Source organism: Acinonyx jubatus, chromosome F2 (genome assembly GCF_027475565.1).
Source record: "Acinonyx jubatus isolate Ajub_Pintada_27869175 chromosome F2, VMU_Ajub_asm_v1.0, whole genome shotgun sequence".
NCBI lineage: Eukaryota > Metazoa > Chordata > Mammalia > Carnivora > Felidae > Acinonyx > Acinonyx jubatus.
The window spans coordinates 65396034-65423186 of NC_069394.1; the positions used below are offsets into that span (position 1 = coordinate 65396034).

Below are 27153 nucleotides of genomic sequence, written 5' to 3' on the forward strand. Positions count from 1 at the left end.
ATGATATGAACTCCCCCCCCTGCAAAATTATAAACAGTTTTAAATTTCATTATAAATGCTAATGCTTAAGGAAAACCAGGTTATTTAGAGAAAAGGAGGTGGGTGGAGACTTCTATGGATATTTTGAAAGGAATTACTGGGTATTGTCAAGGACTTTGAAGGTTGAAACCACTGTTTCTTTATAATGTCTACCTTCCCTCCCAAACTAAAAGCTTTCCTTTCCCTTATGAAAGGCTTGTTCCTAACTGTATCACCATGATTAGTATCTTTTTTGCTCAAGATGAAAATGAAGAGAGTGGGATGGAAAAAGAACAGAAATTTCCTTGAAGCAAAAGCTGGAAGAAAAGGGGATAGGGAGGTTTAAAAGCTACTAAACTGTCAGAAAGGGAGGAAGGCGGGAAAAAGATATACGAGGACTGTGTGGGTGATAGCTGTGTACATGCTCAGTGGGTGGAGAGATATTAGCCTGGACAGGTGCTGTCTGGAAAGACTGGTGGCGTTAGTATGCAACTAGGGAGTTGTATGCATGAAATTATACTAAGTCAGGTGTTACTAACTCTGAGACAGTCTATAATAGAATAGGATCACAGGGAACTTCAAGGTCACCTATTCCTCCCTACCACTGGTGGGAGCTTTATTAAACCAAATAGTCCAAACCACGTACTTATCATTCAGAGACGATTTCAAAACATCTAAAGTTCAGCTATTCTAATTCTTAACTGAATTTAACACTTTTCTTGGTTCAAGTCTATTACTTCTGCTTCTCCTGTAGTGATCACAGTCAAGTGCATGTGAATATTTCATTATTTCTCTTCTTAAACATCTTGTATTTTAGATGTACTTAAAATACAAATATTGACTGACTTCCACTAGAAGGATTTATGCTGATTTAGATGGATTTGTCAGTCCATCTACATACCTTCACCTCATCCCCTTGATGAGCAGTATAGTATAAATTTCCATGAGTGTTATTCAGGTTTAGGGTATGGCAGGTGGCCAGGAAACTGTAAACAACTGGTTCAAACATGCATGGAATCTATGACGTTGGTTGGCTACATAAACATGATTCTCTAACCAACAAAGCATGCCTGTATAAGAGAATTTTTTTTATTTTTTTATTGTTTTAACATGGAATTTATTGTCAAACTGGTTTCCATACAACACCCAGTGCTCATCCCAACAGGTGCCCTCCTCAATGCCCATCACCCACTTTGCCCTCCCTCCCACCCACCATCAACCCTCAGTTTATTCTCAGTTTTTAAGAGTCTCTTATGGTTTGGCTCCCTCCCTCTCTAACTTTTTTTTTTTCCTTCCTCTCCCCCATGGTCTTCTGTTAAGTTTCTCAGGACCCACATAAGAGTGAAAACATATGGTATCTGTCTTTTTCTGTATGACTTATTTCACTTAGCATAACGTGGATGGAACTGGAGAGTGTTATGCTAAGAGAAATTTTTAAAATGGCATTGAAAATATGGATATGCACGCACAGAAGTTTAGAAAGATATACTCTAAAATGCTAGTAGTGATTATTAATGGATGGCAGATTTTGGTGATTCTTATTTTCTCTCTTTTTTTTAAATTTTATTAGAGAGAGAGAGAGAGAGAGAGAGCACGAGCGCCTGTTTCCCAAGCAGGCTCCACGCTGTCAGAGCAGAGCCCCATACAGGGCTCAAACTCAGGAACCATGAGATCATGACCTGAGATGAAATAAAGAGTCAGACACTTAACTGACTGAGCCACCCAGGCGCCCCCATTTTCTCTTTTTCTTTAGAATTTTCTTGAAAAAAATGTATTACTTTGGTGATTTAAATATATTTTAAAAGACACAAAAGAGGGAGCATATAAATACTGGAACTAGAAAATGGATAAATTATTAACTATGTAACTCAAATTTTACCTACATCTATAGATGTCCATGATCAAGTACTAAATAAGAAAAAAACAAATTGTGTAGAATGATTACCATTAAAAAAAAACCCTCAATGTACATTTACAGATACACAAATTTATATAAACATGGGAAAAAGTCTAGAAGGATATAAAAACTGGCAGTGGTTCTCTTTGTAGGTAAGATTGAGTGGAGATGACTTATTTTTTATGTAACATACTTCTCAGTTGCTTAAATTTAAGGGCATGCATACCTTTGAATTACACAGATGTAAATCAAAAATAATGTTTAGAAAACATACAACACAATAATACAAATGTGGGGGAAAGATGATGTATAGCATTTTCTTGGGAAACTAAGGATAGGATTCTTATATTCTTTCTTAGCTAGTCATATTATATAATATACATGTGCATTAGATTATATAGTCTATACACTTGGTCTTATATGTATTTTTGTGTGCATATATGGATGCTGAATTGGAAACCAGATCATTTTAAGTTAATTTTAACCTATTTTTATTTTAAAAACAGGGAAATAAATAACTAGAGAAATAAAGGTGCTTCTCATTTTTGAACTCAAGCAAACAATTAGTCAAGTCCTAGTGACACCGCACTGTACTTGAAGACATCTCATCCAGCACTCTCTGGAATGGTTAGTCTATCAATGAGTCCAATTTTGTGTATGCATATATTGTATATGAAGTCTATTTTACCTATAGAAAAAAAATTGGTATTGACTGGCATAGAAAATATATCCAGAACCTGAATGGAAGCAACTAACATGAATCATATTCATTACTATATGCAATATAAATACAATGTATTTTAATACAGTAAATACAGTAAAATAAATAACATTATCATCTCAAAGTTACAGGCATTCTCCAAAAAAAAGTAAGCCTTTAAAAAGGTACAAAATCCAGGCCTTTACTCAGCAAAGTCCTATCAAATCATTCCTCCTCTCAAGTTAAAAGCCATTAAATCAGCCCTCTACATTTTGATTATGTGCAGACAAATTTCTAACACAGCCTGAAGAAACAGCTACCTATAATGATACTTCTGCATTTGGTGGTAAAAACGAGCTCTGCCTGCTGATATCATACAATATCACAGATGTTTTTAATCCTTGCCAGACATTCTTTGATCACATGTAGGTCTCCCTTATAGTTATGGCCCTGTTGAGGGGCCAGCACTCTGCACAAATCCACCCTGAGAGCACACTAAATATCTTACTTCACCCACACATCTCCTCTCTTCCATCTTACACATTATCAATCTCTTACCCTACAACAATTCCCTTTATATCATCACCCTCCTACCCTCCTTTCACTCACCCCACCCCCAACCCCACCTGAGGAAAACAGATTTTGGTTTTGAGTAACAGAAGAAATGCTAACTACAAGGAGATGGACCAAGACAGGTTGTAGGACGTGGGGAATAGGAGAGGCTGTGGGAAACTGGACAAGGGCAAGGATATTGTACACTGCCCTAATTCCCTTTGAAAGTTCCCTGGCTCTGTTTCATACAGGTAATAAAATTTTCCTTATTGATGCTCTGAATCGGCCTTCATCATTTGATTTCCATGTCGTCTTCCTCAGCAAGACAATTAACTCAAAGTTAGTACTGAGTTAAAATTACTCTGCCATGAACTACAAGAGGTGGAATCGGCACCTCTTAGATTTACTTTTCTCCATGAAATAGGAAAAAAAAAAAAAAGTGAAATGAGAACAAAGAAGCCACCATAGGTAATGGAATAGGTAAAGGAAAACAGAAGCACCGAGTCCCTTAAAATAACGTGGGAGCTGTTTCTGTCAGGAATAACATGTTACATAATTTAAGTTTCATGAATCAGCACTTTAGTCAGTAATTTACATGAATTAAAAAGAGAGAGAGAGAAAAAACATGAGGATCAGAAAAGGTAAAGTGGTTTCTGAAACAAGGCAGGTTTCAAAAGTATTTTATTCCACCCCCACACAGAAGAATGTTGACAGGCAGATGACTCAGTCTGGCTTCATTAAGAGCTTCTTACCACCTAATATCCCTCATGGGTAAGTCCATCCCCTCTCTCTTTTTTCCATGATACCCTTCTCAATTCCTCCCTCCAGGTAATGGCCATATTTCCTCTCTAATTGAAGGTTATCTATCTGGAGGTCACATACGTTAGGATTCAGTGATTAGGCTGGAAGGATATAAATAGTTGAGGGGTTTTTTGGTTTGTTTAAAAAAAAAAGATCCTTGGGGTACCTAGGTGGCTCAGTCAGTGAAGTGTCTGACTTTGGCTCAGGTCATGATCTCACAGTTCATGAGTTTGAGCCCCGCATCGGGCTCTGTGCTAGGAGCCTACTTCAGATTCTGTCTTCCTCTCTCTCTTTGCCCCTCCCCTGTTCCCACTGTCTCTCTCTCTCTCTCTCTCAAAAGTAAACATTAAAAAAAACTTTTTTTAAAGCTCCTTTATACTAAAGGACTTGCAACATTTCAAAGAATTCAGTAGTAGTAACGTCAGATGCTTCCCCCCACCCCTGCAAAAAAAAGACAGTTTCTATGATCATTGTGTTTGAATCTAAGTAGCTTAATTGAGTTCACTGACATTGAAAACCTACAGTGATTTGTAGTCCTTAAAAATGACCTTAAATGAGCAGGGAGAGATAAGGAAGCTATCAACACAAACAATGAAACCATATGTCCAATCTAAACTATCTCCACATCATAGGGAAAAAGGAAGATATTTTAGAGGAAAAAAAAATAACCAACCTATTTGCTTTTTCAAAAGCCAGAGTGGATAAATCCTATGAAATGAGTCCAAAAAGCATTCTCATCTCTTTTTGTAGACAAGATGTTTATTGTATCAGATACTGTTTGAAATAACTGAGGGATATTGGTATAGGCCTGGAAATCTCTTAGGCACAAATCAATTATGGTATTTGAGAGGCATAATGTTTAGAAAGAGCAAGAAATCTGAAGTCATTCGGAGTCATTCATCCACAATGTTTACTACAGACTGGCACATGCCAAGCTCTGTCCACACACCTGCTCTCTATTCAAGCTCTGTCTCCCACTAGCTATACAATACTGGTTAAAGCATTTTAACATTTCTCTGCCTCAGTTTCCTCATCTGTAAAAGCACGAATAAAAAATGGCTGCTAAGGGTGCCTCAGTGGCTGAGTCGGTTAAGTGTCTGACTCTTAGTTTCAGCTCAGGTCATGATCTCACGGTTAATGACTTCAAGCCCCACCTTGGACTCTGTGAGTGCAGATTCTGCTTGGAATTCTCTCCCCCCCCCCCCCCGCCAAAATAAATAAATAAACAAACTTTTAAAAAAATGGCTGCCAACTTCACAAATATATCTGGAAGTACTCTGTAATCCAGGAAAGTATTAGTTGTCATTTCACTGAACTGAATTCATGAATGCCACTGTCTGTTGTACCATAAATTATATCAGAGGAAACTGAGCCTTCCTACTTCCAGGAGATACTTCATAAACCTATTAAATAAGGCTTAGAGTCTCATTTAATAATCTCTCTGGAAATTTAAATGAGAGAGAGAGAAAACGCTACAAAGAGAGAAAGCTGGTATAACATGCAGATTTTGACATCAAATTGATAATCACCATAATGATAAAAACCATGATTCACCGTTTTGGGTCTGTAACAATCTATCAGGCCAAGGACTCATTTGAAGAGGGTACTTTATTCTGGAAAAATATTCTCTCTATATGTCTGCAAATCACAAAATGGGCATCTACCAGATTGACCTATCAACTCAACATTACCAACAGTAAATGGCAGTGAAATCACAGAGCATTATTTGTTATGTTGATGTGTACAAACCAAAACATTCTATTTTATGGTATATTTCACTAAACTATGGTTTCATCAATTGTCAAACAGATTAGGAACAAAGCTCCTTTTAACAACAAAATTAGGCTCAGTGTAGTGGCAGTTGAAAAAAGGGAGAAGTTCTGGTCTCTCCAGAGTTAGCTAATAATGATGGACAGTATAGTGGATGAGAAAGACCATCTTATAGAAGACACTAGGGATCTGGTGGAGATCTGAAAGGAAGAGGTCTCATTCCTGTAGCTCCAGACTCCCTTCCCCCAGGGAATGAAGGGGTGGTGGCTTGTCTTACAGGAGTGGTAGCCAAGTGCACCAGAAGGCACACCCAGTCCTAAAATATGCCTGAAACTTCCTCTAATGTTTCTAGTTCTTGCAATGACATTTGGGGAACTGAAGTGTACACAACCTCTTCACTGCTAGAACTGCTACAATTTAGTATTTTTAGTTAACAAGTTGAGTTAATATTTATAAAACATTTAGAAGGAGCCCAAGCATGTAGTAAGAGCCATTTAAGTGTTTGTTAAATAAATAAGTCACTTCCCAGATTGGTTGGGTAAATCCTCAACCTAGAGACAAAGCAGAGAATCAAAACACACTAAACTCTAATATTTTTAAATAAAGATTTAGAAACTATAGTGCTGTGTATTTATTCTTGCATCTCAAGTGTACCTGCATCTCAAATATATAGTCTCTTGGTGCAGAACCGAAATTCAACTTATGGTTCAGAAATCACTGTGCAAAATTAAATGATGGAGTTTAAGTCTCAAGAGATGAACTCTTTCTCTCTTCTACCTTTCCAACTGACCACCACTAAAAATGACAAATCTAAAAATCTCAAAGCACTCTAGATGGTACATATTAATGCTAAAGCTGAGGGAACCAATAGAGCCAAATTCACTTTAAAAGAGATGGAAAGGCTTTAAATAAATCACAGAGAACTTAAGGACAGGAACGCATTAGTCTGAGACTACCATCCGCTGACAACAGGTTAATGATTCCCTTGCCCTCCGCCATCCCTGATCCTCGCAGGTGACCCGCACCCTCTTTCGACTCCAGGAGGGGGTCCCCCACCTTCACAGTTCCCGGCTCGTCTAAGCTGCGAGGCCGCGCACGGGTTAACAATGTCCGTCCACCGACAAGGCTCGAGCGTTTAGGAATCAAAAAGAATCCGAATTCACCTCGAGGAAACACAAACCACCAACTCTCAGAATCGGGGGCTGCGCGGGGGGTATTGCTTCTGCCCTTCTGACCAATTCGGAGGTTTTCGGGCTGAGGGGTCGAAAAGTCACGTTTGCTTCGAGGAGAGGCAGCAGCCGAGGCCCGGGCACCGCTCGCCCCGCCCCGTCTCACCCGCCCGGGGGGCTCCGACTGCGACCGGACGCGCGCGGACCCTGCGGCCGGCCCACCCGCCTCGCGTCCCCGCGTCCCCGCACCTACCCTGGTCCGCGCGGTGCTGCCTCCTAGTGCGGCGGGGCGGAGGCGAGCGCACTCGCGCGCTTCCTCCTTCCCCGCAGGGCCGCCGGGCGCCGCCGTTTCCTCCCTGACGCGTCACGGCGGCCGGCGGCTCCTCCCGCAGTGTGTCGGGCGGCTGGAGAGAGCCGGGCGGCCGGCAGCGCGGCGGTAGGGCGCCCGCTCCGAGCCGGGGGCTGCCGGCGCGCGGCAGGAGACTCAGGCTGGGCGGCCCCTGCTCGGGCCGGGCCGCCGAAAGCCGCTCTCTCTCTCTTCCCCGTGCACCCCGGCGAAAGCCCGGGCCACAGCGCGCGGACTGGCTCCCGCTTCGCCGTGCACGCAAAGTTCTGGGGACACTGGTGGATCCTATCTAGAGGCTACGGCTCCTCGCTGACAGTGACTGCCGCCCTGGGGCCCAGGAGCCGCGTGGGCCAACGCTCCCGGCCGCCCGGTGAAGATGACCCTGGCGTAGGCAGCGAGCTGGACCGCTGGACCGCCAGAGGAGTAAGAGTCACCCCAGGAGCGGCCTGGTGGGCCTGTGGCTGGGTGTAAACTGGAAACTCAGGGAAGTGAAATGAGTATCCGAGTAATTTAGGGCAACAACTGTGCTTCATTTAGTATTATTTGAAGTTTTCTTTTTTTCTTTTTTTTTTTTTCTTTTTCATCAGCAACGTTTTGGCTTTTGTGTTTATAGGTAAAGAGTTCACAATTTGGCAGATCCTGGGTACAGAAAAATTTACACACATTTTTCTGATTTACTTTTTTTTTTTTTTTGCATGCCCATTAATCTCCAAGTCAAATGAGGGCACACTTCACAGTTTCTTATGACTCTTTCTTATTCTTTAAATATAGAAGTTGCATTTTAGACTCTTACTCGTCTCCTTTTTTCCAGGTAAGATAGCGGGAGGTAGAGAAGATGAGTGGAAAACCTAAGGGTTACATGATTCAGTGGGAGTGGAGTAAGGTGGTTAGGATTTTGAGGTAGAGTGGGTTGTTTGCCCCACAACACTACTATAGTTTAATGTTTTATCAGGTATCACTTGAAGATAGACTCAGACAACTATATAAAGTTTCCCACGTCCATATCATGTTTCAGATTTTGAGGCAACCATCTATACTTCAGACTATATGATTCCAGAGAATGTGCCATAAATCTATGAACAAATAAACTTCCAAAGGTAGTTATAGAGGAACTGGCATTCATGTGTGGCTTCCCTAAATTCAGGGGACATTTCCGTATGTTTTAAAATAATATTCAAAAATTTAAGCCACAGGTAAAGGTAAGAATATTCATTTGTAATGTCATTTAACACAGTATGGCTTTCTCCTTCTTAAAGAAAATGAATGTGTAATACAGAATTTTTATACTTTGAAATATAATAATCCTGCAGAACTTTCTAAACAATGATTTTCAGTGGCACAAGGAAATGGATATAAAGTACAACAGATACAGTTCAATACATTGCCATGGTCCTTTGTATGTTTTCCCTGTGATCCACACAATAAGGCACAGAGAAGCTACAGAATTTCCTCCCTTGTAACAAAATCAACAAGTGATCAGTGTATCTCTTAATTAAAACCATATTCACATTGCTGAAAAATTTCTCAGACAAAAAGAAATTTTGTGTCAATAAAGTCCAAATGGAATGACATCATTCTCGCCTTAGAGATACATACCTATCACCATATTTCAACTTTCTTCCTTCCTCCCTTCCTCCTTCCTTTCTTTCTTATTTCTCTTTTCTCCTTCTTCCTTCCTTCCTTCCTTCCTTCCTTCCTTCCTTCCTTCCTTCCTTCCTTCCTTCCTTCTTTCCTTTCCTCTTAAAAAACAAACATCTGGAAACCATTGTATTTCCAGGATAAATCTGTCTTCCTGCTATGAAGAATACACACACACACACACACACACACACACACACACCACCTCCTACAACATTTTAAGACAAGAAGGTAGATGAGCCACATTCAACTGATAAGATAGGTTATTTTGCATTTATAATCAGAAAGCTACAATTTACTAGCTTGATTTCTTCAGAATACTAGAGGTTGTAAATATATTCACGAACTTAATACTAAAGGGGTTTTCACTTAAAATTAATTTTAAAGGCTCACTTTAAGGCTGATAACTTTGATTAATCATATTCACCTATATAGATCAAATCTCCATTTTCCCTTATGTTCCAATGTCTTTTTAAGCTTATATTGTAAAAGAAAAGTTGTTGAATGTTCAGCTAAATGTCTAGCTGATATTTATGCTTTTATTAAAGGTTTCATATAAATTGGGGCTCCTGGGTGGCTCAGTTTGTTAAGCATCCAACTTTTGATTTCAGCTCAGGTCATGATCTCATGATTCATGAGACTGAGCCCCATGTAGGGCTCTGTGCTGACAGTGCAGAGCCTGCTTGGTATTCTCTCTCTCCCTCTCTCTCTGCCCTTCCCCCGTTCTCTCTCTCTCTCTCTCTCTCTCTCTCTCTCCCCCCTCAAAATAATAAACTTTAAAAAAATTAAAAATGAAAGGTTTCATATAAGTAAAATTTTAAAACAGAAAGTATTTTGTTTAGACTATGGGTTCCAATATTTTCTTTTAAAATAGGACTCCATACAGATAGGGCAAATATTTTGTTTATCTGTTTTATCTATAATGTAGAGATTATGAGCACAAGCTTTGGCATTGAATAGACTCAGGTTTCAGTTCTGGCTCTGCCACTTTCTACTTTGGGCAAATTATTTTACCTCTCTGAGCTTTGGTTTCATCAGTAACATAAGAATAATAGTACTTTTCTCTCCTCAGTGAAACAGAGATAATAATAGTGTTTATCATATAAAATTGCTAGGAGGATCAAATGAACTTAGTAGAATGCCTGGAACATAACATCAGTAGACTGCTATTGTCATCATCATTATTATTAGCTCTAACACAGACATAAAAATGCCAATATTTATATTTCTTTTGTGCTAGTTTAAAGAATGGTCAACATTTAGAGGTTTTCTTTTCTTTTCTTCTTTTTTTTTTGTAGAAGTCCTAAAAGTAACAGGAAAAAAACCATAAAAGAAATATTAAGATATAGTTATGTTCAGAACTTTAGAAAATTGGGCTGGTGATACTGTAAACTGTTGACCCGAATATTAAAAATAAAAACAAACAACTACCTAAGGAGGTAATATAGCATTTTTTTTCTTTTTAGGTAATATGTTCCACTGAGATCAGTGCTTGGTTTTTACCTACTTTTCAAAATGGGAAACCTTTTCCCTAAACTGGTGCCTGATATGGAACCATCATGACTTTTTATATCATAATAAAGTCCTCTGTTGTTTGTAGTTCTTTCATTGTAACTTTGGAAGAGTTGAAGAGCATAACAATATAAGAAATACCACTTCCCATAAGGAGAAAAATTGATAAAATGACAGCTACGGGACCTGAATGGCTTCTATTCATTCATAAGTCAGTTGGTAATGGAAATGAGGGCCAGCATTCATTGGAATATTTGTTTTATAGCAGATAAATCAATAAGACTAGAGAAGTAAGAATAGTGCTACCAACCACATGATTACAAAAGCAAAGATGTTTTTGATTCATATTATTTGTATTGCTTCCATAGCACCTTTTCCTTCATTCTACTACAAACTCATCTACTTAAGTGGGTCAGACACCATGAGTTGTTGCTATAGTTTCCAGCTATGCTTATCCTTTGGTATATCAAATGCAGTATCCCACAGCTTCAAAAAAAATGAAAACCACTTTTCTTGGAAAGGTAATTTAAGGATAGTCCAAGTCATGAATTGGCTCAGGAAATAATTAACCCGGAAAAGCCTGTTATAAATAGGTAAGAATATGAGAATTAAAGTGACAAATTTATTGAATTTTCTGAGCAAAACCATATAATAAAACACAAAGCCACCCAAGGTATAGGCAGAAAAAACTCAGATATCCATGGGAACTGAAATTGATACTGTTTTATACTGCCTTGGCACAGAGCCAAATTAACTTGTTTCCTTCATCTAGAAAATGGTTCAGGGTAGTCTCATTCTGTGTGTTGGGGGTGGGAGTGGTCCACAGCTCAACATCTTTGTTGGGCCAAATTAGCCATGTTCAAACTCAAAACTGAAGTGCCCAAAGTTCAAGTGTGTTTTGTAACAATGTGAAAACCATTTTAAAGCAAGACTACATTAGGATCAAATATAAGGCCTCTTAGATTACCGGACTTTTTCACTTTCTGTATTAGACTCCTGAGAAAAATCCAGGGGAAGTGTTAAGAGACCAGAACCCTTAAAATGCTGGCACAGCTTTTTGATAAATAGTTGCTAGAAATTACTTTAAATTTTGCTAAGATCTGAAGTAAAACCATTATCCTTCCTTATTAAGGAAACCTCATTGTCTTCCAATCTAGTTATTATAAGTATCAAGAACAAAATACACCCTTTTTTTCTTTCTCATTTTTTTCTTTTTCTTTCTTTCCTTTTTTTGTTTTGATCTCTGGTTAGTCTGTTACATACATAAACTACATCTGTAAATAGTTGGCAATAACTTACATAAGTTGTGTCAGCAGTTACGATGTTCCTCAGAATCATACTGGGCCTGTGAGCTCAAACCTACTGGGTGGACTTTGAAGATAACAATTATTTTAGTTGCTTATCAGTAGGAAATAATAGCTTTTCTTAAACACTATTCATTTGGTGACTCAGTTATTTACTGTTAATTATGTGCAATTAATGATTGAACCCATTTCAAATGCAAAAGCTTAATAGCCCCTGGCTTAAAGAAGCGTGTTGCTGTTATTTCCACAACTGATTCTTTGAGGAGTCTGTGTCTGGCTCACCAAATGTGTCAAAGACTTAAATAGACTTTAAGGGATTATAACGCTTCACATACGGGGAAACCCTTAAATTCTCTAGGTTTTCTAGAATAAACCTCAGTCCCTTTAACTTTTTCTCACTTTTTTTTTTTTTTTTAATTTACAACCAAGTTAGTTAGCGTATAGTGCAACAATGATTTCAGGAGTAGATTCCCTAATGCCCCTTACCCATTTAGCCCATCACCCCTCCCTCACGTCTTTTTTTTTTTTTTTTTTTAATGTTTATTTATTTTTGAAACTGAGAGAGAGCAAGAGCAGGGGAGGGGCAGAGAGAGAGGGAGACAGAATCCAAGGCAGGCTCCAGGCTCTGAGCTGTCAGCACAGAGCCCAACTCGGGGCCTGAACTCATCAACCTCAAGATCATGACCTGAGCCAAAGTCAGATGCTCAACCAACTGAGCCACCCAGCCTCCCCTCCTCTTTTTTTTTTTTAAATGTGAAATGACTCTCATATGAATTCTTTCCAAATACTCCATGTTCTTATTTAGATGAGATGCCGAGTATGAGACATGGAACTCTATAAAAGATCAGGTAAGTCCTTAGTACAGTGAGAGCATTCTCTCACAGCTCTTCAATTCACGCTCCTATATTGGAACTTAAAATTATTCTCACATTTAAAATTACATTTCTTCATTATCAGATTTTAAAATCTGAACTCTAAATGCTTATTTAACCCATTTATGTATTCTTGCATTATATTTAAGAAGTTATTTTGATTATCCTATGAAACTCCCCGTACCTATTTTATCCAAACTGTACTTTTCCTTGGTGATTTTGAATTTTATATTTGTTAAGACAAAAACATCTAAGGTGGAGGGTGCATGTCCTAAGGGTGCTCAAGACAATCTAATACAGATTAGAAAGAACGTACCCCAATGTCTATTTTATCTAAACACAAAGAGGATAAGCTTTCTTATTTAACATACATATTGACAATGGCTTGCTCATACAGTCCTTTGTCAGGCAGTCATTCATGTGCTCTGTGAGGTATCCTGAGAAGGGTGGGCTTCCCCCTTGCAGGGAAGCTCTCCTTTATCCAGCGTCAGTGTATTGCAGTTTTGTGTAGCATAGGAGGTCATTGATGTGGTTAATTTTGTAAAAAAAAAATCCTTTCAATAGAATATATATAATACTTTGTACTGAGATGGAGAGTAATCGTGGAAACTCTTTATCTTCTATTGAAGTGTCCAAGATACTTCCTGGGGTCAAAAGCATTGTTCCTGCATACACACTGCCTGGTTCTGACCATAGTTCTGCCATGACCAGCCATGTAATCCTGGGCAAATTATTTAACATCTCTGGGGTTCAGTTTCCCCACCTGTAAATTGGAGAGCATAACTGTATCTGCTGTACTGGGTTGTTCTGAGGATGACATGAGCTAAAAATGTGAAAATCTACCACCAAAATAAGCACTACATAAGCACGGGTTATTATTATTACTTAAATAAATAAATATCAAGATGAATGATACATTTTCCTCTGACAACAATACAAGGGATCCAGATTTCCCTAACTTTGTGGTGAGTGGTATTTTCCTTTTAAGGCAAACTTTTAACACTGCCTGAGAGACTAACTCCATCCACCCTCTCCTTTAAGTGTACATGTGTTTAGAAAGAAACACTTTAGAGAATGTTTGAAAATTACGTTCAGAAATATTTCTATCAGTGTGTAATTTTGTTGCAAAAAAAATGGTGTGTGTGTGTGTGTGTGTCCTTTTAAAACTCGTACGCATAATTAAAAATTTTGGAAACAATTTTTTATTTCTTTAAATATTTTTCAAGTAATTTCAGTGGGCCTCAAACTAACTAAAATGCAACGCCTTTAAATTAGTTTGCAAGAACTGCTGATTAATAGCAGAGAAAATGAGAATTTACTAATAAGACTTCAGTAAAAACCTTTGCAGAACTGGTTGATAAGACTGAAGAAGAAAATGAGTAATTTAATAGGTAGAAACCAACAACAATGCATTTCTTCAATTTAAATCCAAATAGCTTTTTGAAGTATCTTTTTCAGCTATGACAGCTATTAAAATGTAATATCAAAATAAGCTGAACTTAGTACCCGATCTTCAAATCACTATATCATAAGGTGTTAAACCAAGATTTTTAAAAAGTAATGAATTACCAAGGAATAAAGCATCAAATGAAAGCAAAAAGGCTCTTCTACTATTAATAAAATACCATTAAATAATTTAAAATATATTGATTATTTCATGTGTTTAAATTTCGGGTTTCTGGTTTACAATGTGTACAATATATTAGTATAGGAGGTCATAAATTATATGTGTGTGCATGCTGGTTTGGTGTCATCTAAGAATTTAATGTCTTTTGTTCTTTTTCTTCTACATTCAGTAGCTTTTGTTGAGTACCTAGTATGTGCCAGGTACGGTACTATGCTCAGAGAGGTAGAAGTTAAAAATAGAATTCTCACCCACAAACAGTAGTTTATTTATTATTATTTTTTTTAAATTTTTTTTTCAACATTTATTTATTTTTGGGACAGAGAGAGACAGAGCATGAACGGGCGAGGGGCAGAGAGAGAGGGAGACACAGAATCGGAAACAGGCTCCAGGCTCTGAGCCGTCAGCCCAGAGCCCGACGCGGGGCTCGAACTCACGGACCGCGAGAGAGATTGTGACCTGGCTGAAGTCGGACGCTTAACCGACTGCGCCACCCAGGCGCTCCTCACAAACACTAGTTTAAGTAATTTATGAAGCATATAATAAAGAACTGTTCCAACAACTAATCTTCACAGAATCACCTATTTCTCAGCTCCCTCCCCTACATCTTCTACCAGCCCTTGGCATAGATAATGATTTCCTGTGGGGTCAGGATTTGAATTTGAAACTGGTCATTTGAACACCCACTTAGTTTTCATGTACTTTATTATTTTTTTTAATGTTTATTTATTTATTGCGGGGAGGGGCAGAGAGAGAGAGAGAGAGAGAGAGAGAATCCCAAGCAGGCTCTGCTTTGTCAGCACAGCCCCACTAATGTGGGGCTTGAACTCATGAACCATGAAATCATGACCTGAGCCCAAATTAAGAGTAAGATGCTTAACCGACTGAGCCACCCAGGCACCCCTCATGTAGTTTAATTTTTTTTAATTAAGTAATTTGTTTTGAGAGAGAGAGAACGTGCACGCATAAGTGGGGGAAGGGCAGAGAGAGGGAGAGAGAGAGAATCCCAAGCAGGCTGCATGCTGTCAGAGCAGAGCCCAATGCAGGGCTCCATTCCACGAACTGTGAGATCAAGACCTGAGCAGAAAGCAAGAGTCGGATGCTTAAATGACTGAGCTACCCAGATGCCCCTCATGTAGTTTAAATAAACCATTTCTGACTTATTTTCTCTTTTAGATATCTGCAAGGTGCTTTTCTGAAATATAAATACCACTGATTCAACAAACATTTCCTCTTCAAAGCACTGTGTTAATACAGCGGTTCAAGGTACAACATGCATTGTGCTTTCAAGGGGATTTTATATCCTTGATAGAAAATGAGAAAAGCACATTAATTTTTCCTTATGCTGTTTACTATTGAATATTCCTCAGTACCTTGCCTTTTTAACTATCTCACCACTTCTGCCTGGTGTATTTCTTCAAGCCTGATACCATACTGTTTGAAAGTTTTACAAGCGTGCTATTTGGCTTTAAAAGTTTATCTCGTTACTTATAATTTCCACTCGTGACTGGGATAAATTGCTTTTAATTGCTAGTTATTTCCATTGGAGAACAATCATGAAAAAATGAAAAACAGGTAGAAGAAAAAACTGCTAGAAGCTAAGAGCATAGAAATTAAACTCCTACAATGGAATCTCATAACATTTCCCCAAATAGCAAAATAATAAAAATAAAATAAAAATAACCCAAACCAAACCAAAAAAACAGCGCTGTGAGGTACTGAAGGCAAGAAACTGGATCACATAACTACCTGGGGTCTTATTTACTTTTAAACTCTGCAAAGTCAAAGTTCACAGCCTTGGAGGAACCTGTATCTGTTTGACTTTTTAAAAGCAAGTGATGTTAACAATCTGGGGCATAGTGTGGAAAGTCAGACTTAGTTGCAGAAGTCTGTGATAACATAAAATTCAATTTAGAAAAATATAAGCACATTAAGGCAATAAAGAGACAATCTGTATTTGAATTTTAACTGATAACATATGTACTCCTTGGGCTATCCCACTAACCTCCCAAAAATCCAATTTTCACTATAATAATCATTCTCATAGAAAATAGAAAGAAAAACACCATTTGAACAAATTTCAGAATAGTGTAGTGATTAGGCACATGGCTTCAGAGGAAAACAGCTCTGGATTTGAATCTTACTTCTGCTTACTAGCTCTGGACCCAGGCACATTTCCTAACTCCTCAGCCTCAGTTTTCTTACTTGCAAATGTATTTCCTACTTCACAAGGTGGTTGTGAAGATTAAGTGAGATAAACTTATAGTAATGTACCTACTCATTATGGTAGGCAGAACGATGGCATCCCAAAGACATCACATCCTAGTCCCTGGAACCTGTAAATATGTTACATGACATGGCAAAGAATTAAGTTTGCATGGACAATATGCATGGACTTTGGGGCAATTATTGCAAGTGAATTAAGTCAGACAGGAAAAGACAAATACTATATGATCTTACTTATATATGGAATCTAAAACAAAACAAAAATGAACTCAGATACAGAGAACAGGTTCGTGGTTGACAGCATCAGGGATTGGGGAGAGGATAGATGAAATGAGTGAAGGTGGTCACAAGCTACAAGCTTCCATTTATAAAATAAATAAGTCATAAGATGTAATGTACAGCATGGTGACTACAATTAATAATGCTGTATTGTATATTTGAAAGCTGCTAAGAGAGTAGATCTTAAAATTTATCATAACAAGAAAAACGTAACTATGTGTGGTGATGGATGTCAACTAGACTTGGAGTGATTATTTAGCAGTCTATCGAATCATGATGCTGTACACTTGAAACTAATGTCATATGTTAATTATATCTCAATTTAAAAAATTAATTTTAAAAAAGGTTATATGAAATAAAGATTGCTAATCAGCTGACCTTAAGATAGGAAGAATATCCTGGATTTTCTGAGTGGGTCCCAGGTGATCACAAGGGTCCTCAAAAGTGGAAGAAGAAGAAGGCAAAAGAAGAGTTAGAGAAAAAGATGTGACTATGGAAGGATGGTTGGAGAGATACAACATTGCTGGCTTTGAAGGTGGAAAAGGGGGCCTCAAGCCATGGAATGTGGGTGGTCTCTAGAAGCTGGAAAAGGCAAGAAAATGGATTCACTCATAGAGCCTGCAAAAGGGTGCAGCCCTGCTGACACGTTAATTTTAGCTCAGTGACACTGATGTCAGACTTCAAACCTAGAGGGCTAAAAATGTGGTTTTAAGTCTCTAAATTTGTGGTAATTTGTTACAGCAGCAGATTAAAAAACAAGTTAGATATATAGATACATCAGCAACTCTACAAAAGTTGCAGTGTGAGGGCAAGTGTGGCATATAGAGAATTGTCTCCCTCCCTCACTCCACGTGGTTTTAGAAAACATGCCAACTCACAAACTTTTCCATTTTTATTTTCTTTATATAACTAATTGCAAGAGTTCAATTTACCATGCCACAGGATTATTCTCCAAGCAATCTAAGTGCTGTTGGCTAACAACTTACTTAACCCATTATGGGTCCTTGATGATGGCAGACGACAGTTACAGAATATAAATTTTACCTAAGTACTATCTGGTTTCATATATTTTATTTATTTATTTTTATTTATTATTTTAAAAATTTATCTTATTTTTTTAACTAAATTCTACCGCAGCATGGGGCTCAAACTCACAACAACCCCAAGATCAAGAGTCCCATGCTCTACCTACTGAGCCAGCCAGGTACCCCTGGTTTCTTATATTTTTACTTGTGTCTAGACACCTGAGAATATCATACAAATTAGTTGTGAATTAACTATCCCAGAGACTTACAGGAATAGCCCTGTCATCTCCTGAGAGGTGAGCACAGCAGTTGTCAAAGGAGGCAGGCCACACTTACTGAGTCCTTTCTGCCTCTTCTTGGCTTTATCAGAAACACATTATATACATTATTGCCTTTAATCCACATAACCATGCCATCATCATCCCCTTTTTACAGATAAAGGAACAGAAATTCAAAGAGGTGAAATAACCCTACCCAGGTCACGTGGCAGGAAAGTGGCAGAGCTGAGTCCATTTGATTTGAAGCCCTGGTGTTTCTAGAGCCTTCAATGTCAATAGGTGGTTCTGGGTGAAAGGCAGCAAGGACCAGGTGTAGAAGTTTACAAACTCAAATGCCTAAAGCACCTGGGAAGCACCTCTAATGGTGAGTGTCAGAAGAGGTGAAAGTGAGGTGATAAATGGCAACTGACCATCAGTCTTCATGAGTGGCAAGAGGTGCATGCCCTCTCTAAATGGAATGGCTGATGGCTGCTACCAGCTGATTGTTGCTATGTGAGCACAAAGCCCCAATTGGCCAGATCCACTAATGTGAAATGGCATAATTCCAAAATGCTAGGAACGAATTGAGATTTTCTTAAAATGCTGTGCAGGCCAAATGAGCCACATCTTTCAAGCAAATTTTCCCCATCGGCTACCATTTGAGACCAGTAGTATTAATCCCTAGGACACAGGGAGTGGTCCCTAGTCTTGCTAAAAGAGAAGCTATGGAAAGGATTGAATTAGATTCTGATTGAGCTCACTGAGTGAAGAAATACCCTAATCTAAAGAACAAGGGAGGCTTATTCCAAGGCATTGAGGCACATTAAAGAAGGGACTATGACTCAACTTTTTCACAGAATCTTCTTAAGGAGACCAATAATTGGGGCGCCTGGGTGGCTCAGTTGGTTTAGCGTCGGGCTCTTGATTTCGGCTCGGGTCATGATCCCAGGGTCCTGAGTATGGAACCTGCTTAAGATTTTCTCTCTCCTTCTGTTCCTCTTCCACTTGCACTCTCTCTCTCTCTCTCTCAAATAAAAATAAATAAAAGTCATCTTTTCTTAAAAAAAAAAAAAAGGAGACCAATAATTAAAGCAACTCTAAACACATCAACCCATCTGGGTTTGCTGATACATAAGCACTTTTCGGTGAATCATCATTGATAGATATGCTTATCTGCCATATATCTGTACATGATCATTAGAAGCCAGATTATTTTAATTTTTAAATAGAAAACAGCTTAATAACATGAATCTAATTACATATATATGCAAAAAGCCTGACATATAATATCTGTCGAGTAAGAAGAAATGGCATGACTTTGAAAATATTTATTCAAAATAGTACAATATCAAAAATAAAAACTACACTTAAAATTTGCTGATACATATATTAAGCAGAAAGCTCTGGTTTGAGAAACACAGAAATAGTTGCAGGACACACTGAGGGATGAACTGATGTAGGAGAAATGCAAGTTGTACAATAGATACCATCTTCGCAGAGCTCTGCAGCCATGGTATAGGTATGGAGGAGACAGCCGCATTAAACTGGGGTTAGGAAGGTTGAAGAGAAGGACAATGGAGGAGGTTAAAAGAGCCCAAGTGGGGGCCAAGCCATTTACACTTATTAAGGAAAGGAGGAGGCAACAGACAGAAGGATGAGACCAAAAGCAAGGGGGACTTGAACAGGTTTAGAGTGAGCTTAACAAAAACTTACTACACGTTTACACTATTAATAATAGTTTACATTTGAGGTGACTGGATGACTCAGTCAGTTAAGCATCCAACTTCAGCTCAGGTCATGATCTCGTGGTCCATGGGTTCTAGCTCCAAGTTAGGCTCTATGCTGACAGCTTGGCGCCTGGAGCTTGCTTCGGATTCTGCGACTCCTGTGCTCACTTCGGTAGCACGTGTACTAAAACTGGAACAATACAGAGAAGATTAGCCCGCCCCTGTGCAAGGGTGACGTGCAAATTCGGATCCTGTGACTTCCTCTCTCTCTTCCCTTCCCCTGCTCGTGGCCTCTCTCTCTCTCTCAAAAATAAATAAACATTAAAAAATTAAAAAAAAAAAGTTTAAATTTTAAAGTACACTATAATTTTTGGGGGTGCCTGGGTGGCTCAGTCGGTTAAGCATCCGACTTCAGCTCAGGTCATGATCTCATGGTTCGTGGGTTCGAGCCCCGCATTGGGCTCTGTGCTGAAAGCTCAGATCCTGGACCCTGCTTTGGGTTCTGTGTCTCTCTTTCTCTCTGCTCCTCCCCTGCTGGTGTGCCCTCTCTCTCTCAAAAATAAATTAAAAAAATTTTTTTAAAAATTTAAGCATACTGTAATTTTCAAAGCATTTTTTAAAAGACTATTTTTTAAAGCAGTTTTAGGTTAATAACAACATTGGGTGGAAAGTGTAGAGGTCTTATATAACCCGTCCCCACACATGCACAACCTGCCCCATCAGAGTGGTACATTTATTATCATGGATGAACCTACATTGACACATCATTATCATCAAAGTCTATGGTTTACATTAGGGTTCACTCTTGTTGCATATTCTGTGGACTTGGACAAATGTATAATAACATGTTTACACCATTACAGTATCCTACAAAACAGTTTCATTGCCCTGAAATCTTTTGAGCTCTGCCTATTCATCCCTCCCTTCCTCCCAACCCCTGGAAACCACTGATCTTTTTACTATCTCCATAGTTTTGCCTTTTTCAAATTGTCATATGGCTGGAATCATATGGCTTCTTTTACTTAGTGACATGCATTAAAGTCCCCTCCCCCCAATCTTTTCATGGTTTAATAGCTCATTTGTTTTTAGAATTAAATAATTTTCTATTGAGGGGTGCCTGGGTGGCTCAGTTGGTTGAGCGTCCGACTCTTGATTTTGGCTCAGGTCATGATCCCAGAGTCATTGGATCAACTCCCACATCGGGCTCTGTGCTGAGCATGGAGCCTGCTTAAGTTTCTCTCTCTTTCCCTCTCTCTCTCTCTCCCCCTCTGCCCCTCTCCCCTGCTCACACACTCTCTTTATCTAAAATAAAAATTAATTTTTATTGTCTGTATGTACTACAGTTTGTCCATTCACCAACTGAAAAACATCCTGGCTGCTTCCAAGTTTGTGCAGTTATGAACAAAGCTGTTATAAAGTCCATGTTCAGATTTGTGTGTGTGAACAATACATTTTAACCTTCATAGTCTGAATATAGAACAAGTGTTCTAAGTCAAATCCTAACCAGTCAAATATAACTGGTAGAGTTTATCCTTTGAATATCCTTTGAAACAACAGACAATATGTTACTATGTTAGGAATGAAAAATACTAAATTGATTTCAACTCATGTTTTGAGGAATGAACTCTCTGTTTTGTCATTTCCCCCCATCTTGTCTCTGCTTCACCCCTTCCCAACCTGGAACACAGTTAGCATGATACAGTGGATCAATGGATGGTGTAGCCAGGACTTTTGTGTTTGTTTCTGTTTGACTATTTGAGGCTCTGACGCTTATGAGCAATGTGACTTGCAGCAAGTTACTCAACATCTTTGGGCCTCTTCTGCCTCATCTGTAAAGCAGGGGTTTTTAATAGTGCCTACCTCATGGATGAAATGAGTTTATGTCAATAAACTCTTAGAATAATTACCTGGCACATAAGTGTTTGTCAAATAAAATGAAATATATGTACGTGGATCTCTTGTATGAATGATGGTCTCCCAGGCTTGTATACAATTCTGAATTGTGCTGTTGAGTCAAACTGTCAGGTCTGCAATTTGTTTTTATCCTACTTACAAGCCAACAAGTTAACCTTTACTGTTTTACAGATGCTGAAAGAAGACATGGAATATCTGAGGAAGAGGGGGAAAAAACTTTTATAAAAGTTTATTTATTTATTTTGAGAGAGAAAGGAGAGAGAGAGAAAGAGAGAGAGAGCAGGGTCGGGCAGAGAGAAAGAGAGAGAGAATCACCAGGCAGGGCTTGAACTCATGAACTGTAAGATCATGACCTGAGCTGAAACCAAGAGTTGACGTTCAACAGACTGAGCCACCTAGGCAAAAAAAATTTTTTTACCCACAGCACAGCATAAACAGCATGAATTGTTTACATTAACTCCTCTTGCCTCAAGTCCCACAGGTGTGATACTAAGAGCCCCAGATAGATGCCACATGTGCAGTGGGTTTGTGTTCATTGCGGGTAACAGTGAGCTTGGGGAGCCCATTGCTTTTCTAGCAAGCAACAAGCTAAGCCAGCTTCTCTTTCCCAGAGGGAGAGGTTACTTCATTCCTCAAGACTGCTTGATGTAGGCGATCCTGGCTGGCTCAGTCAGTAGGGCCTGCTACTCTTGATCTCAGGGTTGTAAGTTCAAGCCCCAAGTTGGGAGTAGACATAAGTTTTTTAAAAAGGGCAAGAAACGTGGGTAGCTCAGTTGGTTAAATGTCCAACTCTTGGTTTCAGCTCCAGTCATGATCTCACAGTTGTGAGATCAAACCCCACATCAGGCACCAGGTTGGGTGTGGAGACTTCTTGGGGTTCTTTTTCTCCCTCTCTCTCTCTCTCTCTGCCCTTCCCCTGCTCTCTGTCTCAAAATAAATAAATAAACTTAAAAAAAAAAGGACTGGGGTGCCGATTTCATCTCAGGTCATGATCTCCTGGTTCATGAGTTCGAGCCCCAAATTGGGCTCTGTGCTGACAGCTCGGAGCCTGGAGCCTGCTTTGGATTCTGTGTCTCCCTCTCTCCTCCCCTCCCCTCTCTGAAAAATAAGTAAACATTTAAAAAAATTAAAAAGAAAAAAAGATTGCTTTCTGTAAACACCACCATGAGAAATGGCTTGCGTAAAGTGATATGGTAGAAGGCCTCTACAATGGCCCATAAGGATTCTTACCTTCTGGTATTCACTCCTTGGTGTAATCACCTCCAGTTGACTGTGGGCTAGAGCTACTGACTCACTTCTAACTAATTTAATACAGCACAAATGACAGGATATTGCTTCTGACATGAGGTTATAAAAAGACCGTAGCTTCTGTCTTGGGCACCTTCTCATGTTCTCTCTCACTCATTGCGAGGGTAGACAGCATGTTGTGAGCTGCCTTATGGAGAGACCTGCATGGCAAGGAAAGGATGTCTTTGGCCACAGTAAGAACCTGAGGCCTACCAACAACTTTGTTGAATGAGCTTGGAAGAAGAATCTCCCTTATTCAAGACTGGGGATGACTGCACCCTGGCCAACACCTTGACCTGGAACCAGGGGCACCTAGCTAAGCTATGCCCAGATTCCTAATCAAAAGAAACTGTCAAAAAAAAAAAAAAAGTTTGTTTTTTAAGCCTCTACATTTTGGAGTAATCGGTTATGTAGTAATAGATATGTAATATAAGCTGTATAAGCTGTTAGGGCCTTACATTCTTGGCATACTGTCTAAGACATGAAGGAGTATGAGACACCCACAGATAACCATTCCCAAACAACAGGGTAAAGCTACAAACCAGAAGCAGACAATGCCATCTTTCTAGAAGAGGGCTGACATGTTAAGTGTCCAGTGTGTAGGGAGAGGCAGACACTGAAACTGGAAAGTAGAATTTGGAAGGAAGCCCTTAGCTGGAACTAGCCTTACTAATCTCAGAGCCAGTTTTTGAAGAATTTTGCTTGCTTGAGGACATAGTGCAGGATAGAAAAAAAGTTTTCTGCTTTGTGCATGCAGTGGGAAGCAAGGTATTTCAGTGTCAAATACTGAAATGCCTACTCTGCATTCAGTGAACCAAATTATCTAGTTGTATATTACTCTCTGTACTCATTTGCCTTCTGTTCATCTGAGCCCCTTGTAAACTTTGTTTAAATATTTTCCTGGTCTTATCTATGCTTAAGGGAATTAGCAAAGGCTTGAGCCACAGTATTAAAGGGGTAACAGTGCCCCCTGGAGGCCAGAGTGGCAATGCCCAGAGACCACCAGAGGTAGAAGCTAGGATAGGCAAGGGTAATGACAAAGTTCTTTATAAACGTTAAGAAAATATTTGATTAAATTAAAAATCTCTTTAATTCAAAGCTTGTAAGAAGTTAGTATAAAACATTTATAACTAGATGTGGTGATGGATGTTAACTAGATTAGCGTGGTGATCATTTCACAGTACATACAAATATTGAATCATTATGTTGTAAACGTGAAACTAATATAATGTTATAAAAACCCATTCATTCAAAATTTTTAAAAGAAATAAATTGGTATGGAAGATTTCTTTACGTTTATAAAGAGATTTTGTTTTCAAAGAGAGTTAACTTTATACTCTACATAATGGGGGGCCAGCAGTACTGTTATTAAGAACATGGACTTCAGCATAGACAGGACTTCCTTTTGTTAACTGTGTGTCCTTGGCCAAGCTGATAAATCTGAGCCTATTTCTTTTTCCTTTTTTAAGTTTATTTATTTATTTTGAGAGAGAGAGAGTGGGGAGGGGCAGAGAAAGGGAGAGACAGAATCCCAAGCAGGCTTCATGCTGTCAACACAGAGCCTGATACAGGATTCAAACCCACGAACCTCGAGATCATGACCTGAGCTGAGATCAAGAGTTGGATGCTTACTCACTTAACCCACTGAGCCACCCAGGATCTCCTGGGCCTATTTCTTCATCTGTAAAACAAAGGTAATATCTCATTGGATTATAGTGATAATTAAATGAGTTCATGTATGTAAGATCCTTAGCATTTGGTAAGCACTTAGTTTTTGAAAGAAAGCTGCTATCACTACCATTACTACTACTACTTCTACTAAGACTACCATTGTATGAATAAGATAAGAGTGTTAAGTACTACTTAATATACTATTCCCCATGCTGGTAATGGAATTTTCAGATAAGGAGAATTTACAGAAGGGGTGCCTGGGTGGACCCTGCATTGGGCTCTGTGCTGACAGCACAGCACAGAGCCTGCTTGGGATTCTCGCTCTCCCTCTCTGCCACTCCCCATGCTCATGCTCACTCTCTCTCAAAATAAGTAAATAAACTTAAAAAAATTTATTAAAAAAAAGGAATTTACAGAAGACATAAATTAGAATAGAGGAAGAATCAATGGGCACTAAAACCTAAGAATATATGTAAACATATGGGAAAAAAATACAATCTTTTTTTTTATAATCTCTATCCAATTTCTATCCAGTTTAGAGGGCGTTGTTACAAATATCTAATTAACATCACCAGTCTATTGGATAAGTGGTCAAAGGAGATGAAAAAGAGGTTTAACAAGTATGTTATCTAACAACCTACTTCTTGGTTAAGAAATGCAAAATAAAACAACTTTCAGCTCTTATATACCTTTTAAAGTCTCAAATATAAATGAAATATAAAAAGTATGGGTATTAGATGGGGCGCCTGGGTGGCTCAGTTGGTAAGCATCTGACTCTTGGTTTTGGCTCAGGTCATGATCTCATGGTTTGTGAGTTTGAGCCTTGAGTCGGGCTCAGAGCTACTGGTGTGGAGCCAGTTTGGGATTCTCTCTGCCCCTCCCCTGCTCTCCCTCTCTCTCTCTCTCTCAAAATAAATAAATAAACTTTAAAAAATGCTTTTAAGAAAAGTATGGGTATTTGAGAAGGCATTGACCATGGAACACAACACATCTGACTTCACCTCCTACCAGGTGTGAGTGCAGATGTTAATCTCTCTGTACCTCAGTTTCCTTATCTGTCCATATGAGACAGCAATAGCATATTATAGATTCATTGTGAGTATTAGATGAAAAGACATGGGAAGCCCAGAGCATAATATGGCTCTTACCAATAGTCTCATCATCCTCGTCATCATTATCTTCATCATTATTACTTCATTTGCTGATATTATTATAGGCAGAATTGGAAAGGAGTCTAGCCCTTCAGGAGATTACTCAGAGCAATGTGTAATAAGAGCCATAAAGTTCCATATACTCTTTAAATCTGTTTTTCCATTTGTGGGAAGAAATTTAAAGAGAAAAAATTACCTGTTTAGAGATGTTTATAGCAAGGCTAATTACGATCCTCAAAGCTTGGGAACAACCTAATGCCCAGAAATGGGGGAGAGTTAAGTAAACAAAGTACAATAATACAAGATACTAAGTACAAAAGGAATATACAAAAATCATAATTTTACTATGTATTAAGAACCATTTCAAAAATATAATGGAAAAATGACACATAATAATCACAACTCTAAAATACCTACAAATTGGGGCGTCTGGGTGGTTCAGTCAGTTAAGCGTCGGACTTCAACTCGGGTCATGATCTCACAGTTCGTGAGCTCCAGTCCCGTGTCGGGCTCTATGCTGACAGCTCAGAGCCTGGGGCCTGCTTTGGATTCTGTGTCTCCCTCTCAAGATCTCTACCCCTTCCCCACTCATGCTCTTTCTCTCATTCTCTCTCTCAAAAATGAATAACATTGAAAAAAAATACCTAGAAATAAAATTAATAAAAAATATTCAAAACCCATTAAAATTATGTTTTACTGAAGGACATATCATTTTTTTGAAAATGGAGAGTCATATATGGATAAGAAACCTCAGTATTTCCTAAAAGTCAATTCTCTCCATATCGATCTATAAATTAAATGTAATTTTTATCAAAATCCCAATGGAGTTTTTTTTTTTTAATTTTTTTTTCAACGTTTATTTATTTTTGGGACAGAGAGAAACAGAGCATGAACGGGGGAGGGGCAGAGAGAGAGGGAGACACAGAATCGGAAACAGGCTCCAGGCTCCGAGCCATCAGCCCAGAGCCCGACGCGGGGCTCGAACTCACGGACTGCAAGATCGTGACCTGGCTGAAGTCGGACGCTTAACCGACTGCGCCACCCAGGCGCCCCCCAATGGAGTTTTTTTAATTTAAAAATTGATTCTCTAGTTTCTCTGGAAGAGTAAATGTTTGAAAATAGCTAAGAAGGTTTTGAAAAACAACTGTAACAAAATAAAAATTGGCTTATAAGACACTAAAAGAACTATAAAACTATATAGTAAACAGGGTAGTATGGTACTGATCAGAAAAAAGACAACTAGATCAATGGAATGGAACAGAGTCCAGAAAGTAATCCAGGTTCATACTTACAGGATTTCACATGTGCTCAAGGTGGCATTTCTTTACTTCTCTTTTTTTTTCTTTTTCTCCTTCCTTCCTTCCTTCCTTCCTTCCTTCCTTCCTTCCCTCCCTCCCTCCCTCCCTCCCTCCT

General features: G+C 38.9%; 1 protein-coding gene and 1 non-coding gene across 3 annotated transcripts in view; one reads left to right on the plus strand and one right to left on the minus strand.

The window, feature by feature from the left end:
- The window catches only part of SGK3 (serum/glucocorticoid regulated kinase family member 3), a 140630-nt gene extending 132835 nt beyond the window's left edge, over positions 1-7795 (minus strand). For both annotated transcript variants that reach the window (XM_053208697.1, XM_053208699.1), the window contains exon 1: positions 7161-7795. The gene's annotated coding sequence lies outside the window, so the exon portion shown is untranslated. The remainder of the gene's footprint in view (positions 1-7160) is intronic.
- Positions 7796-19877: 12082 nt separating this feature from the next.
- On the plus strand, positions 19878-19983 carry LOC113594777 (U6 spliceosomal RNA). The gene has a single exon (XR_003415220.1). It is a non-coding gene; the product is annotated as a U6 spliceosomal RNA (small nuclear RNA).
- The last annotated feature ends 7170 nt before the right edge of the window (positions 19984-27153 follow it).